This window comes from Oryzias latipes, chromosome 21 (assembly GCF_002234675.1).
Source record: "Oryzias latipes chromosome 21, ASM223467v1".
NCBI classification, from domain to species: domain Eukaryota; kingdom Metazoa; phylum Chordata; class Actinopteri; order Beloniformes; family Adrianichthyidae; genus Oryzias; species Oryzias latipes.
In genome coordinates, this window is record NC_019879.2 from 16,809,629 (window position 1) to 16,825,695 (window position 16,067).

At 37.7% G+C, this 16,067-nt stretch overlaps 1 protein-coding gene across 4 annotated transcripts in view; it reads right to left on the reverse strand.

Annotated features, from left to right (window-relative positions):
* The window catches only part of LOC105356801 (nck-associated protein 5), a 57,404-nt gene extending 44,483 nt beyond the window's left edge, over positions 1 to 12,921 (reverse strand). For 3 of the 4 annotated variants that reach the window (XM_011489610.3, XM_011489611.3, XM_020712916.2), the window contains exon 1: positions 12,404 to 12,921. The gene's annotated coding sequence lies outside the window, so the exon portion shown is untranslated. The remainder of the gene's footprint in view (positions 1 to 12,403) is intronic. The other variant, XM_011489609.3, reaches the window with a different exon arrangement.
* Positions 12,922 to 16,067: the final 3,146 nt, after the last annotated feature.

Sequence of the window (16,067 nt, forward strand, 5' to 3'; positions counted from 1 at the left end):
TTTTTATTTGCCAAAATCAAAAACGACATAGTTTTTGCAGAGCAGCAGTAGTTCATCAAAAATTTGGCTCACATTTGCTGAGAGTTTGTGGCCCAACCATTTCACTTGCTGCATCATAACTTAGAGCATTTTCAAACAGCTGGTTTTTATCTTCTTCTGATCCATTTGTATACAAAAATTGAAAAAATTGAGGTATGTCCTCAATCATTAGAAAAACTCTATAAGAACATGTTGAAACCCCCCAAAAACATGATTTTCATTTCCAGTGAAGATCACAAATCATTGAAGAAAAAAGGTCCAGCGCACTGTCTAGTGGGTCTAGATGACCCAACTCCCAATGTTAAAGTGCCTAGGATAGCACAAGGGTTAAAACCAAAAAGAAAAACTATTGAGAAGAATCATACACATGCTGAGTCCTTAACAAAAAAATTAAAGCCAAATATTTATTTTATGAGTCATATAAACCAACAATAGAAAAAAAGAACACTTTGTAAAAAAGACAATTTCAAAATGTTCAGTTCGCCTATGCCTACATATGCATGGCCTTTGAAACTATACCCTTGTGCAGGAAAGTCAAAGTAGGAAAGATATCATCTCATAATTTTAATGTGAAATTTAAAAAAACATTTTTTGTTAAAGTAGTATTTTAAAGTTGTATTTCATACATGCATAAGGTGTTGAAAGTATTTTCAGTCTTAAATTCAAAACTTCAAATTCTAGTTCAAAAACATTGATTGTTTTCTAACAAATGGCCAATAGATGGCGTTCTTTGATTGTCATCATTTCCTGTGATGTTTTTTGCAATATTGCAGATGTTCATGACAAGGTTTACGGAAAAAAATCACATTTCTCAAAATCTTGTTACTCTATAATCAGTAAAAAGTGGCTTAAAAATGTGAAGAGTTTACAAGTGTCGTACATATGGTTAAAACCTAGTACAAAATGGTAGAATTTCCATTTCTATGTGAATCTTTGTGCTAAGCAAGAGTGCAGGATGGAAGATTCTACAAAAGGGTGGTTTGTAAAGTCAGTGAAATGCTCTCTTGTCATACAGTCAACAGTGGACAATGCTGTTCTTAAACTCGTGAATTCCTATTGTGGGGATTTTTACTGGATCAAGTGGTGAATAAATGTTGTGGTTAACAAAACATTAAAAACATACAAACGGACTGCATTAACGCAGAGACTGGCAAATGTAAATGGGCATCCTTGTACTCCCAGAATCCTTTGATACACAGTAACGCGCAGTTCTTTAAGCAACATCCCACCAGAAGACAAAAGCAGCAGTTATGAACCCAGGCCAATTATTCATTAGAGGGCTTTGTTTCAATCTTTTATCCAAGCAAGACTCAGAAAACTAAAGAGAATCTAGCAAGCATTACACACAATAATTTATTCCGCACCCATAGTAGATAAAAACTTCCTAATCTAATGCAGTACTTTCCCAAAGACAACAATTTATTTTCCTTAGAACCAAACTAGCAAATCTTTGTGCAGCTTCCTAAAATGTGACCGGTTTACTCTTACAGAGATAAACAAGACCCTAAGAGGACCGATGATGAATGAAGATGATGAACATACAGATTGACCGGGATTAAACAACCACAGATGGTCAACTACAGTTCTGGTCTGGTCTATCCAGGTGGCGTTGTGCTGAATTTGAGTCATGGCATCTGTCTGATGAAGTCACTTGGATGAGTGGTAAAAAGTTTAGAAGAGTTTAAATCCAGATGTCATGAATCCACTTCAAAACAAATGTAACTGGTTATGAGAAAGTCATAATCATACAGAGTCTAACCCTTACCCTAAACCTACCTATCATGCACATGTGCTGTCACCCACCGCACCCGATTGAAGGGGCTGAGAAGTTCCTGAACAACTCCTGTCTGACCAGGTCATCACATTTATTTATTTTTTTGTTTGTTTGTTTGTTTATTTGCTTGTTAGTTTTTTGTTTTTGACGATCTGTAGTTTGTAATTTTTTTTCTCTTCTTTTAACTGTCATATTGAGTGAATTTATCCCTGTCAGACAAATAAAGTTCAGTCATATTCAAGTAATCTTTGAGTAGTTGTGAGAAGACGTCTGTTCTTCTAATCCCAGATGGCCACGTTTTACTCATTCAGGAACATGTTTTTGTCTTACTTGTAAACCTGAACATCTTTACATGGTAATATTGTTTAAATATTTTTTCTGACGTCAGAGTCAATGTTACTGGTTCAGATGACTTCATTGATTATCGTATATATTAATACTAGGGGTGTAATGATTAATCGATTGAATCGATAAACTGATATAAACCTAGAATCTAACCAGATCTATCTGTCTGAGGCCTGCTAATCTAGGAAAATACCACTTGGATTGAGGCACAGTAGATTTATTTTACTAGAATGTAAAAAAGTACATTACAGTGGATAACACACGTTGTGATGGCAGCAAAAAATGATCAGTTCAGTGACCAGAAAGTGTGGAAGAATGTTATAACAATGTTGCCTTTGTATTATTTTGATTTAAAAAAACAACTGTCGGGTGAACTTAATGAAGCTAAAATGTGAATGCATTTGCAATAAATTCTTGTTTACTTGTTTGTTTGTACACATTTAATTTACACTTTATTATCTTGCAAGAAACACAAGGAATCTGGAAACCTCAACTGCACTGTTCAGTACCAGGTATTTATCAGTAGTTACACAATAAGTACCATGTAAGTACCACTTAAGTACACTGTAAGTACTGTAAAAGAAAGCGTTAGCGAATGTTTTTGGCTAAAGATGTCCTGGATCGATTTTAAGTCAGTGAATCGGATTGAATTGAATCGTTCAACATGACTATGAATCATATCATCAACCAGCAATTATGATATGAATCGAATTGTAGTTAAATTGAATCGTTACGCCTCTATAGTACAATGGATAACTCTTTCAAAAGAAACATATATTTCTCTTGCATCAGGTAACATGAAACTACTAAATCATTCAAAGTTATGTTAATTATGGGTCTTCCTATTTTGCAACAGCAAAAACCAAGTACATGTTTGGCACCATTAATATAGATGAACTGTGTGGAAGGAGGGTTTTTTCCCCAAATAACCCATGCAAGAATCCAATCTAAAAAAATAAAAAACAAAAATCAAAACTTTTGAGCATTTCAGTGATATAAGTTGTGCCACAGGACACATTGCATATCATGTAGCAGATTCGATGCCCAAGATGGCGACTTGCCTTAAACCTTTCATGCCTGACCTTATTTTCAATTATATAAAAAATAGCATTCTTTATTATTTAAGGCGATGCTAAATTAAGTGGAGTCCTGGATTTTGTGGTTTATTAAGAATTTGCAATATACGACATGAAAGCGTAAAAACTTGAGTTTGGTTGGGGTTTGTGAACAATGTTCATTTGTTTTTTGTATGTTTTTTGCTCAAGGACATCATTGAGTGTTTAAAACATAAAAGGTCATTTGACAACTGTTTCATTTGTGGGAATGCATAAACACCAACTGGCTGGTATTTTTTCCTAACAAGTTGTTTTAAAGAAGTACTGGTGATAAGTCTTCCATTCCAACTGTTAGTTTTAAGGTCAAGACTTTGACTTGGGCAATTAAACTCTCCTGTTTGCCATCAGGGTTTTCATTTTAATGTGATAAGAGAAGGAATGTTTTCATTTTTGAGGGTTACACTTTCTGTAATTTCAACTAAAGGCTGAACACATACAAGGAAGAAAACCCTCATCTTTAGACTTGGCTGTGGAAAATATCCTTTGTAGTGATTGTGGTAAACATGCATCAGGTTTAGATTGTGAGGCTTTAAGATGTCACAAAGTTGACTTCACACTAGCTTGGATTTCAAATGTTTTTAATTTTCTCAGTCAAACGCGTCTTTGCTTTAAACTCAGCATTTCCCAGTCAAACAGGAAATGATGAAATGTTCTGATTAGCTACCTCTCGATCCATATATAAAAGTAAAATATTTAACATCAGCAATCTATCTGTTAAGACTAAATTAGGTGTAGTTGCATGAATGTTATCGGAACCATCGGTGCTTCTATGGGACTTAATCACCAATTGAATGACAGATGTCACACTGTCATTTTCCTTCATCACTGTCATTGGAACAGCTTGACATTTGATAAACATCACAGCTTGTGTGTTTAGAAGGGAGGGTGCTTCTTCAAGAGGAAAGCTCTGGAGTGTAAATTGGATAATTACATGTCTTCCTTTTGGGTGGGTGGAAGGCTCATTTCATCAAGGCAGCAGCTCACTCTGTAGCATTGATGTTGGAGTGAATTTAGAGCACAGCCTCAGAGATTTTGCCCCCTGGAGATCAAGAGAGTGCATGTTTTTCCCTGAAATCACAATCCTGCTGATGCAGCCTTTAGCCAGTCCTGTGACTCTTCTGAGCTGCTCAGAATAAATAGCAGGACTAAGACCTCGTGTTACTCAGCACACGTCAGGAAACCAAAGGGTTTTGTGTGGGATCTATATCAATAGCAATCTTTGAGCAATAGAATCGAGGACAAGAGGAGGCAATGACCAAAAACTCAGTCATTTTTGACATTGAATTAGTTCTATGAGACAACCTGAACTTTTCTTTGAATTAATGACTAAATGTCAATATTATGTAGTACTGTATATATAATAAATTTAGCTTAAATGAAAACACGATTTGCACACAAAATTGGACTGCAATTAAACTGATTACCACCCGCCTTTAAACTACTGTGAAAATGCAGAATAGTTCATTTAGGTTTTTTTTGTATCGTTATCCTCTGATGGTTGCATTTATTTATATTTGCTAAAAGGAGTTTTATTTCTGCTTCTAAACTTTAAAGAAAACAAATTCAAAATAGTTTTAGGAATTGTAGCACTTTGCAAACACAAAATGAAAAAATGTGTTTGTAATTGGGTAAAGGGCTTTAAGAATTATAGTAATGATTTTATTTAAGTACATGTACTTTTTACCCTAGCTAACATGTTATCTCAAATATATTTTCAACCCATAGGAACCCAGGCCCATTTGTAGATTGCAAGTTTGCAAACAATTCCACTTTTTTTAAGATTATGTATTAAAAATCCAGATTCTCAGTTGCTTTAAGAATAGTAATAAGAAATTGAAAAAACAACAACCTTTTTTTTAGATAGGAGCATCTTTTGGTTCCTAAATGTGTCAAAAATAGTCCAAAATTCAATCTCTTTACTAAATAAGTAATGATGCTAACTTTGCTAGTTTTCAAAATCTAGAAAGGACTCTGAATATTTGTTTTTATTCATGAATAACTTGAATGTCCAAAACATAATATCAAATATCAGTGCTGGGAATTGCAAGTCACGAATCCGTCTCATCCAGGACAACATTTATGAGGGTTTTAATTTATCAGCTAAAAATGCAGATTTTATGCATCCTTTTCTTCTTTAATTCCACAAATAGTTTTGGGCTGAGATATTTTTAGCCAAAGATATTTTCCATGCGCCCTTGATGCTGCGGCTCCAACTCTTTAATGTTCACACTTCTCTGTTGTTCCCAGCTGCAAATATGAAGCCAAAGAAAACAGTCTACAAGGATTTTTTATAGCTTTTTTTATTTCTATTTTTTCCACTTTACTTATTCCATTTTTGACTTCATCAAAAATGCCAATAAACTTCAAGATATAAATTTCATAAATAGATCTATTCTTATTACTTTTTAAAGATGAGAAATACCTGGAAACCTGTGTTCTAACAGTATCCTGATATCCAACAATGCAATGGAATTTCTGGGAAATGCAATAGTAATTTGCAGGCAGGTTAATTGAAAGGTAAAAATAAATTACAGGATACACTAAAGATTATAATTGTTTCTTACACAAAACAATCAATATATGTTAGAGACTAAGCTGTTAAAAGTCTTAAAAGAAACAATGATATGCAGAGGCAGAACCTGCAGGAGGCTGGAGAACTGAATATGTCGACAATCATACTATCACTTTGCTTTTGGCACAATTTTTGTTTTGATCTGACAGCTCACACTCAGCATTTAGCACCTAAAAGATGTGAACATTGTCTCTGCACCTTGTGATTTTTGCTTTTGTTCATGAACTTTTGTCTAGAGAGTTGAATTTGTGGAGGAGACTGCAGGGTAGGCAGAGGGATTTACTGAGCTTTACTGTGAAGTTCACAGTCAAATTCACAGCAAGTGTTAAAGCTTTCCTTTATAACTTCAAATGATAATAGCTACTTTCTTATATCTCAGTGAGGGGAGTACACTGGTAGCAGTTAAGTAATGCCAAAAGGTATTTTTCTGTGCATTGTTGGTCTGCATGATGAACTATGAATTGTATCTGTTTTGTCCTGTGTGCTGCTGTGGAGAAAAACAAAAGAAAACTAGCACAATTTAGATGAAGTATTGCCTCATATATTGCTTTGGTTGTCTTGGTTATTATGCTATTTGTACCTACAGAGTTAGATCAGTAGAAAATTTCAGAAATCCTGGCTACTCCTAATTTGCTGCTTTTCTCCAATGATAGTTTTTTTTCTATCAGGACCCTGACCTCTTTCATGTGGCTGGATAATTCAGTGTTCTAAGATCGCAATCAGATGCATTATCAAATATGAAGACAATGTGTTCCCACTTGCCCAGAGCTACTGCATTTCCACTTCAAATATCACGAGGTCAGCCAACTGCGTCTCAATATTTGACTTTAATTTTGTTTGCTTTTTTGCTGTCTTCCTGCTTTAGAGGGTGAAGAAAGCGTTCAAATGCTTGGATTACAGACTACGGTAGTCTGATTTTGAAAGTACGGCTTAAACCAGACAATAAAATGTAACAACCCCCCCTCCCCTTAGAAAGCAACAGTAAGTGCAGTAATCAGTGTGGCAGTCCAGTCTGTGTGGATGCTGATGCCATCAGGGACAGAGCCTAATTGTTCATTTTTAGTTTAGTCACAGTAAATTCACAGCTGCCACATTTGCCTCGTCACTGTCTTGAATCACTTCTCTGTTCACTCTTTGGATTGGAGTTTTTCCATCCAGCAGATAGGTAGGATCTGCATTGACGTTAAGACAAAAAGAATACTTTAATGTTAAAAAAATCTGATATTAACCGGGCTAACATAAAATGACATGTCTATAGATAGAAAATGTATACCCACTCATCTTCCTGAATCCTCGTAATGTACAGTTAACCTGCAAAGTGGTTAGGCTTTCAACAGATGATGAATTATTAGCATTTATTTATTTATTTCAAACTTCATTTTCAAATGCAGTTTAAAAATGCTTGTAGTTGTGATGTAGGGCCTACAATTGGCGGGACACCAGCTCCCTACTCTGCTCCATTCTGATGCATCCACTTGCAGACAAATAGATCCATGTACGTCTTTATTTTGCTCATTTGAGCTGGTATCTGGATAAACACTGTACAGCTGGATTGCTCCGATATTGGTCACCCTTTTTGTTGCACCAATAATATTAGGTTGGGGTTATGAGGGGCTATAACCTAGCAGGAGAGCATGTAAACAAAAGAATGATGGGATATCAGCTGAGGCTTACTTATGCGCCAACACTCCCGCCCACAATTCAGAGGCAAATTTGTGATGAGCTTCTGCTGCTCTGGAGAAACTATGTCCTAGAAAACAACACAAGTTTTTTTGATTTTGGTTAAAAATAGCTTAATCATAATTAAAAGACCACTGGGAACACTTTTAAAAATAGATTAAAAGATTATTGGAGTGGGACTTTAAGAGTCCAATCACAAAGTCTCCTTTATTCTAATGTTTACCATTAATCTATAACAATGGTTACGCAATCTAGCAAAAGTGCCTAGGCAAGTAAAGCATTGGTTTGCTTTTACACAATTGAGACAATTTTTGATTATCTCTAATCTGACTTTTTTGATCATCTCAAATCTAACTGGAGTTCATTAAAAATGGGCAAGGAAAATCATTTTTGACAGTTGCTTGAAACCCTTCCAGCAGCAACATTTTAGATCTGGGAGTTATGTCTTGTCTCTGGGTGTTGGAGCCATTTGGAAGAAATTTAATTCATGCATGTGCTTATCATTCTTTGTTCATGCGGTTGTTCTGGTCCCCTATTGGTTAGAAGCATTTTGGGAGCTGCCGTGTCTTTTTATTGGCATATTCCTTTTGGATTTAGAACTTGGAAGCACTGCAGCACTTTAATCTTGGACCATGTTCTTGTCGTGTTTATGCCTTTAAAAATTATTTTTTGTGATTTGTACTTTGTTCTTTTCACTGTTCAAGAAAGTGCAAGGGAATAAAGATTATAAAAGGAAGAACAATGACCTTACTTTTTTATGAAGCACTTGTAAAGACAGTTTCTGCTCCCCAAGTTACCAGGATGTAACTGCAACGGTCTCTACTCTCTTGAGTAAAAAAGTTCTGTCTCTGTTCAAAAGTAATCTTTAATTGAACTATCTATCGTTCGATCCATCCATCCATCCATCCATCCATCCATCCATCCATCCATCCATCCATCCATCCATCCATCCATCTATCAAGATGCTGATTAGACAGCACGATTATTGCACAGGTGTGCCTTAGACTGGCCACAAGAAAAGGCCACTCTGAAATCTTCAGTTGTATCACACAGGACAATGCCACAAATGTCGCAAGTTTTGAGGGAGCGTGCAATTGGCATGCTGATAGCAGGAATGTCCACCAGAGCTGTTGCTAGGGAATTGAATGTCCATTTCTCCACCATAAGCCGTCTCCAAAGGCGTTTCCGAGAATTTGGCAGCACAACCGCAGACCACGTGTAACCACACCAGCCCAAGACCTCCACATCCAGCATGTCCACCTCCAAGATCGTCTGAGACCAGGCACTTGGACAGCTGCTGAAACAATCGGTTTGCATAACCACAGAATTTCTGCACAAACTGTCAGAAACCGTCTCAGGGAAGCTCATCTGCATGCTCGTCGTCCTCATCGAGGTCTCGACCTCACTCCAGTTGGTCGTCGTAACCGACTTGAGTGGGCAAATGCTCACATGCGATGGCGTCTGGCACGTTGGAGAGGTGTTCTCTTCACGGATGAATCCCGGTTTACACTGTTCAGGGCAGATGGCAGACAGCGTGTGTGGCGTCGTGTGGGTGAGCGGTTTTCTGATGTCAATGTTGTGGATCGAGTAGCCCATGGTGGTGGTGGGTTTATGGTATGGGCAGGCATATGTTATGGGCGAAGAACACAGGTGCATTTCATTGATGGCATTTTGAATGCACAGAGATACCGTGACGAGATCCTGGGGCCCATTGTTGTGCCGTACATCCAACAACAGCACTTCATGTTGCAGCATGATAATGCAAAGCCCTATGTTGCAAGGATCTGTACACAATTCTCTGAAGCTGAAAACATCCCAGTTCTTGCATGGCCAGCATACTCGCCGGACATGTCACCCATTGAGCATGTTTGGGATGCTCTGGATCGGCGTATACGACAGCGTGTTCCAGTTCCTGCCAATATCCAGCAACTTCACACAGCCATTGAAGAAGAGTGGACCAACATTCCACAGGCCACAATAGACAACCTGATCAACTCTATGCAAAGGAGATGTGTCGCACTTCATGAGGCAAATGGTGGTCACACCAGACACTGACTGGTTGTCTGAGTCCCCTGACCCCCTCAATAAAACAAAACTGAAGATTTCAGAGTGGCCTTTTCTTGTGGCCAGTCTAAGGCACACCTTTGCAATGATAATGCATCCAATCAGGATCTTGATATGGCACACCTGTGAGGTGGGATGGATTGCCTTGGCAAAGGAGAAGTGCTCACTATCACAGATTTAGACAGATTTGTGAACAATATTTCAGATAACTGGTTATTTTGTGCATGTGGAAAATGTTTCACGTCTTTGAGTTCATACCATAAAAAATGGGAGCAATAACAAAAGTGTTGCATTGCTATATTTGATCAGTGTACATCCACTAGAATTAGGTAGTGACAGACCCGTGTGAACACCATTTACTAAAAGTGTGTTCAAAACCCACATTCAGCGCATCCTTGAACGATTACTCAACCTAGAGAGGAGTTATTTGAGACTATTAGGTCATTTCTAGTGTGAAGGATTCTTATCTGCATCCTCACATCTGTGGGACTTTCTCACATCCTTTTGTCTCTTCATGCTATCTCAGACACAGCACATGATGTTGAGATCAGGACTCTGTGGGAGCCATTTTTATCAGCTCCAGTACTTCTTGCTCTTCTTTAAGCGGAAGATAGATTACTTTGACTGTGTTTTTGGGGTCTGCTGAATAAACTTGGAGCCAATGAAACGTCCCCCTGATGGTACTGGATGACAGTCAAGTATCTGCCTGTAATTCTCAGTAGTGATAACACCGTTAATCCTCAAAAGCACCTCCAGTAATCCTCCACAGCCTCAAAAGTTCAAGAACGTCCACAATGCTTCACTGGAACCTTCAGACACTCATGGTACCGTTCTTCAGCTCCTTGTCCAACAATCTTCCTTGTCCTACAACCAAAAATGTAAGACTTTGACTCATCAATCCAGAACACCTGCTGCCGTTTTTCTGCACCCCAATTTCCATGTTTTCAAGCATATTTGAGGTGCTATTCCCTTTCTCACATCAGAGATTTTGGCTTTTTGCCAGCAACTCTTCCATAAAGACCAGTTCTGGACAGATTTCTCTGGACAGTAAATCCGTGTACCTAGTTCCAACTGGTTTCTGCAAGTTCTGAACTGATGCCACTATCGGACATCTTCTAATTTCAAAGGGTATTGAGGGTGACATGTCTTTGATCTCCTGCATTAAGTTTCCTTGGTCGACCACCGCATTTTGCCTGTTTCTTTGTGCTTTCTTAAAAAAGCTTGGTCATCTCATCCAAAAACCCCAGTCTGCCTATAAAATCCCTGGCTGAAAGAGATCTTGCTGATAGAGTGGAACTACGATTTGGTAGCAGAGTTTGGCTGTTTGTCATCCAGTTTTAAGTCTCCTATACAACTGGGTTTCAACTTCCATGTAACGTTGATGATCATTAGCACCTGTTTGGTATGACTGAATGATAATACACCTAAAAATAATCCAAAATCACTGTCTTGGTGCATATGTACCTAGAATTGATGCTTGCTTGAAATCAAAAGGTAGCAACACCAAATGTTGATTTTATTAAGATTTATTTTGTCTGCACAGTATGTGCTAGATAAATTGATTTTACAAATGTAATATTTATGTTTCTCAAGTATTTCTTTGTTCAGAAGCATTTATGTAGACACATTCTCTGAGTGAAATCTGTATGCTCTTCATCTTTCTCTAAGCTTCTTTTCTTCTCTCCTTTTTTCCCCCAACATGACCAAAACTCGTCTTTTTTGTCTACAAATGACAGTTAAGTGTTGGGTTTTGTTTGTCTTGTGTGTCTCTGTAAAGTACTGACACCTAGTTCCAGGGGAGGAGCTGCAATAAAACATGCTGATGGAAGTAGACAGAGATTATTCATGACAGCATAAAAAAACATCAATAACCTAATAATCGCCCACTGTGACCCACCCTCCAAACAAAGTTTATGTCCAAAAACACTATAAAAAAGGCTTTAAAAAATATATAAAACTTCACTTTGAAGGAAAATGCAAAAAATATGGAAAATATTTTAAAGACAAACTACAACAAAGAAATCAAATTCAGACTTGATCTTTAGTATTGTTTTTCAGAACAGTTTATGATTTGACTCAAAATTAGAACGTTTGAAAGGATGCAAGAATATCCGAAAGCAAATAAACTGGACCAAAACAAATGTTTACATTAGTTTCATTTAATGTTTCTAAAAATCTTTAAACTCTTCTACTACAGGTCATTAAGATCAAAGTTTAGGTTGATCCTATGGTTGAATAAAATAATGGGGTAGAGTTTATTGGATACATTTTTTTTTAAATAAGATTAAAGTCAGCCATCACCAATTTAAACATATTATTCAATCTTTCTTTTTTTAGCCTCTAATCCCTGAGTCACCCTTTTCGCTCCCACTTTATGAAATGATGACTAAAATTCTACTCTGTGTTGACCAGATCTTATCCAGTGAGACTGAAAAGAGGCAGATTTTACACTCTGGATTATCAGAATGGAGTGAAGCATTTGTCTTCCGAGTTGAATTAGCCCGCATTGCTCCTAAAGAGAAAGAAGCCAAGAGCTTTCACAAACCAGGATACTTGAATTATTTATCCAGGTCTTCTCTATCTGTGCAGTCTTAGCCTGCTTTAGCAACACTTTAGAGGGAGCATAGTGACTTGTTGCATATAATGACAACCCCAGGCCATACATTATGTATAAATATTGTGCATGGGGCTTGCAATCAACATGGCACCCAGTTTATATTCAGTCTGCTATGACTGTGAGAAACATCTTGTGTGTCTTAATAAACAAGCATGCATGTGACAAAAAAATCACCATCTGAATGTGTAGATCCTTACCCTGTGTATCCACGGAGACAAATATCAGCAGAGTCAGCAGGCGGAGAGGTCTCTGCAGGGATCCGTCGCACACTTTCACATTGGTAGATCAGAGGAGGAGCGGAGCTCGGCAAACGACCACTATTCCACAATCTGGGTCAGTGTTGTTAGAGGCATCCTCATAGGGAAGGATGCAGAAATCACAGGCCAAGATGGATCCTCACGTCCAGCCACATTCCCATCCTCTGTCTGCAGATGTGTAACCGGATGCAAAGAATTCCACCAAGACTCAGATGGGAGCAAATCCACGTCCAAAACACGACGGAAGCTTTCACCCTGAGAGGATCTCGCCTGCATGCAGCATCACCGCCTCACTCAAAGACTGTCTCAATTTCTCCTCCTCCCCCTCTGCCTGCCTCTGCTTAATTCACTGCTTTATCGCTCTATTTCTGTCCTTTTCTGATGCTCACACAAATTTCCACTTCACTGGACGCTCTCTCTCTTTAATTCTCAGCTGTGTCTCGGTGCTCTGTGCCGCCCGTGCCCAGAGGATGTTAAACATGTGTTCAGGGTGGGGGTTGGGGACTGCTGACTTCATAGGTGGCATGCTCACTTCTCACACAGATAGGTTAGGAAGGATGCAAATTGGGCTTAGAAATTAAAGACAGATATTTTAAATCAATAGCAGCATAGATGCTGAGCCACTAACAAGGTTGATGGCTGTGATTGATCCTATTGGTTGACTGCTGTTTGTGATGAATTTGCAGTCTAATCAAAAATTCCTGCTAGAATTGAAGAAGTAAATATTGAACCTGAAATGTAATACCCAAAAAAGGATGAGACATGTTATAGTTTTTGGCAGACAGTTGGTGCTTTATTGTAAACCAACAGAACAAACATTTCTTTACATCACATGACAGAAAGGCGGAGGGCTGGAGGAAGACGTGGGAGGCACTGTGCATGGAAAAAATGGACAAAAAGGGAAAACAAGAGAGAAATAGGGAGGGAGGGTGGGAACAGAGAAAACAGCAAAAGGAAAAAAAGAAGAAGAGGGAGACTGAGAACATAGAGCTTTGGAATATTTATAGAAGGCTGAAGAGCACAGAGAAATAAGCTCCATTTCTGTTCTGTTCTATGGAGAGTCGTCTCCCGGATGATGCGCTGTCACGATAGCTCATATCAAAGGCATCTAACGGCGCCTCTGCAGCAAAACTGCGCTAAATTTTGCAGCATGCAGTTTAAAATGTGTCTTTATTCCTGCAAAATGCACATGTTCAAACTAAAGAAACCACAAAATGGTTTGGTTTAAGGAGTGCGCTCAAATTCCAAAACACTTCAATTGATCCCACGGGACAAATTGAATTAATGGATTAAATGAAATGGGTAATAAGGTGGTGATCTTCCATGGGATCTGCCACAATTTAATAATAGGTAGTTACGGCTTTGTTGTTGCAGCTATATTGAAAAATGAATTTACATAGCTAATGGGTTTTTCTTTTGAGAGGGCTTTTGAAAGACACTTAAGACAACCTCTTTGCAACTAAATCCAAAAAATCCTGACATTATTTGATCATGTAAAATGATTTTATCAGTTTTGCTGTTTAAAATGTGACTTTGTGTATTAAAAGATTGTGCATAAATATCTCTAAATGACTGTGAGGAGAGCAGAATACCTCTGGGCCAATGCTGTGACCTACATTAGGCCTTGGTGCTCCCACGCCTCGCAGGCTGAGTGTATTAAAGTGTATGTGCTCAAACTATAGAGTGAAGGCGCATGCATGTCTGTAAATGAACGCACAAGAGAGAAAAGATATCTGAGAGAATGAGCACAAAAGAGGGAGAGACGGGAATGTTGTGAAATAAAGATGCATGACATACTTCTCCAAAGACGTGCACATGCGTTTATGAATAATGCAGTTTCTTGCGTAAAGAGTTCTTCCATCCATCTTCCATAAAGAGCGCCATACTTGGACGGGGATGCCGGGAAACCAGAAAATCTTCCTACTTGCTCAATTATGAATCCACTTGTACAAAGAGATTAACAGATTAGTGGCCACAATGAAGGTGATGTAGATTATATTTTAATGGATGCAAATTTCATATAACGTAACATTTGTATAATCTTCTCATTTACTTTGATATAAAAATTAGTTAGATTTTATAACCTTAAATGCTTTTTTTTACTTATTTCTCTTGAAAAGTTTTGCTGTGGATGCTGCATCTCCTAAAGGAATTATTGCTGTCAAATCTGCAGCAACTTTTTAATATATTACGAGGAGTAACCATGACAACTTGGAATTTGATTAGGTTTTCCAGTTAATGCCTGGAATAAGACACTAAATCCAGGCAAGCAGACGTAGAAATGTCAGGGATGTAGGGCGGGAGCATTTCTGAAGGCAGATATGTGGAAGTGTAATCACTTCTTTATTCTCAGGACGAGTGCAAGCTTTCTGAGAAATAAAACAGGTGGTGTTGAAGCACCTGCAGAAACACAGTGGGAACATCCGGAATGCCGTATGTTTCATCAGCATTCCGGACTCCCACACATCTCTAGCACGTTCCCAGGCTTTACAGCAAACAAACCGATACAGCAAAATAAAGTGAGGAAGCCTCATTTTCCATCATGATATAAAGAAAGAGCACTATCTGTTTTTGCATTCTTTAAGGATGATTAAATTCATCCAAAGAGGTTGATTCTTTAAGTCTTCTTAAGCATAGTTCCTAATGACTAAACCGTTCAATAACAGTCCTAAAGTTGTCACAGAAAAGCGAGCCTTTTCCTATGAATTTTTATCAAAATTTGCTTAAAAAGACAGAACTGAACTTCTGTGAGCTTCAGTCTGTGTTCAGAAAAAAATAGCCGCTCCTCAAACAGATGGTGACTCTCCCACACAGTCAAGCCGATGGGAAAAATCTCATCATCAGAGGCTCATCAGGAAACGCAAAGGTTGTTGGCTCCAAAACAGGAAATGACACATAATGTCCACCACAGGGAAAGTTCTGTTTTAAATTCCACTTATGATAATACTTTACTTGGAAAAACTTTTCAGCTCTTAAAGGAAAATAATTGAAATCTGTCTGACAGAAACAGTTAGATTATTGGAACAAATGGGTTTTTACAAAATGTGCATTTATACAAAATTTTAAACATTATGAGAATTTTTTTTTTAAACTTCTATACCCATTATCCAAAACTGCTTTGCTTTTTGCCATAACTGTTGTAGGGCTACATTAATGTTGAATCCGGACATTAATGTGCACGTTTGGCTAACAGAGTTTGATAGGTTAAATGAGTATTGACCTGTTTCAGTCAAAATATTGAGGGATGTTTGTGCAGGATTTGACACCATTTATAAAATCCATGTTATTATTTTTCTAAAATAGCTGAAATAGAAAGTATATATCATTTCAAATATTGTTTTACATGTGAAAAAAGAATATGAACTCGAATCATGTTTTGGTAAATAAAAAAAACTTCTATTTATGTCTTTTTAGCAGGTTTTATATAAGTGGCAGCTTCCTCACATTGATAACGTGAGAATAATCAGCACTATGGCCCCCGTTTAACAGTGTGCCAGAGGACCTGAGAGCCGCAGAGAGCATTAATGCTTTTACGAAAAGGCACAAGACCCATCTTTTTATCCTGGGCTCTAGCTAATTTTTTACTACTTTTATTTTATTGATT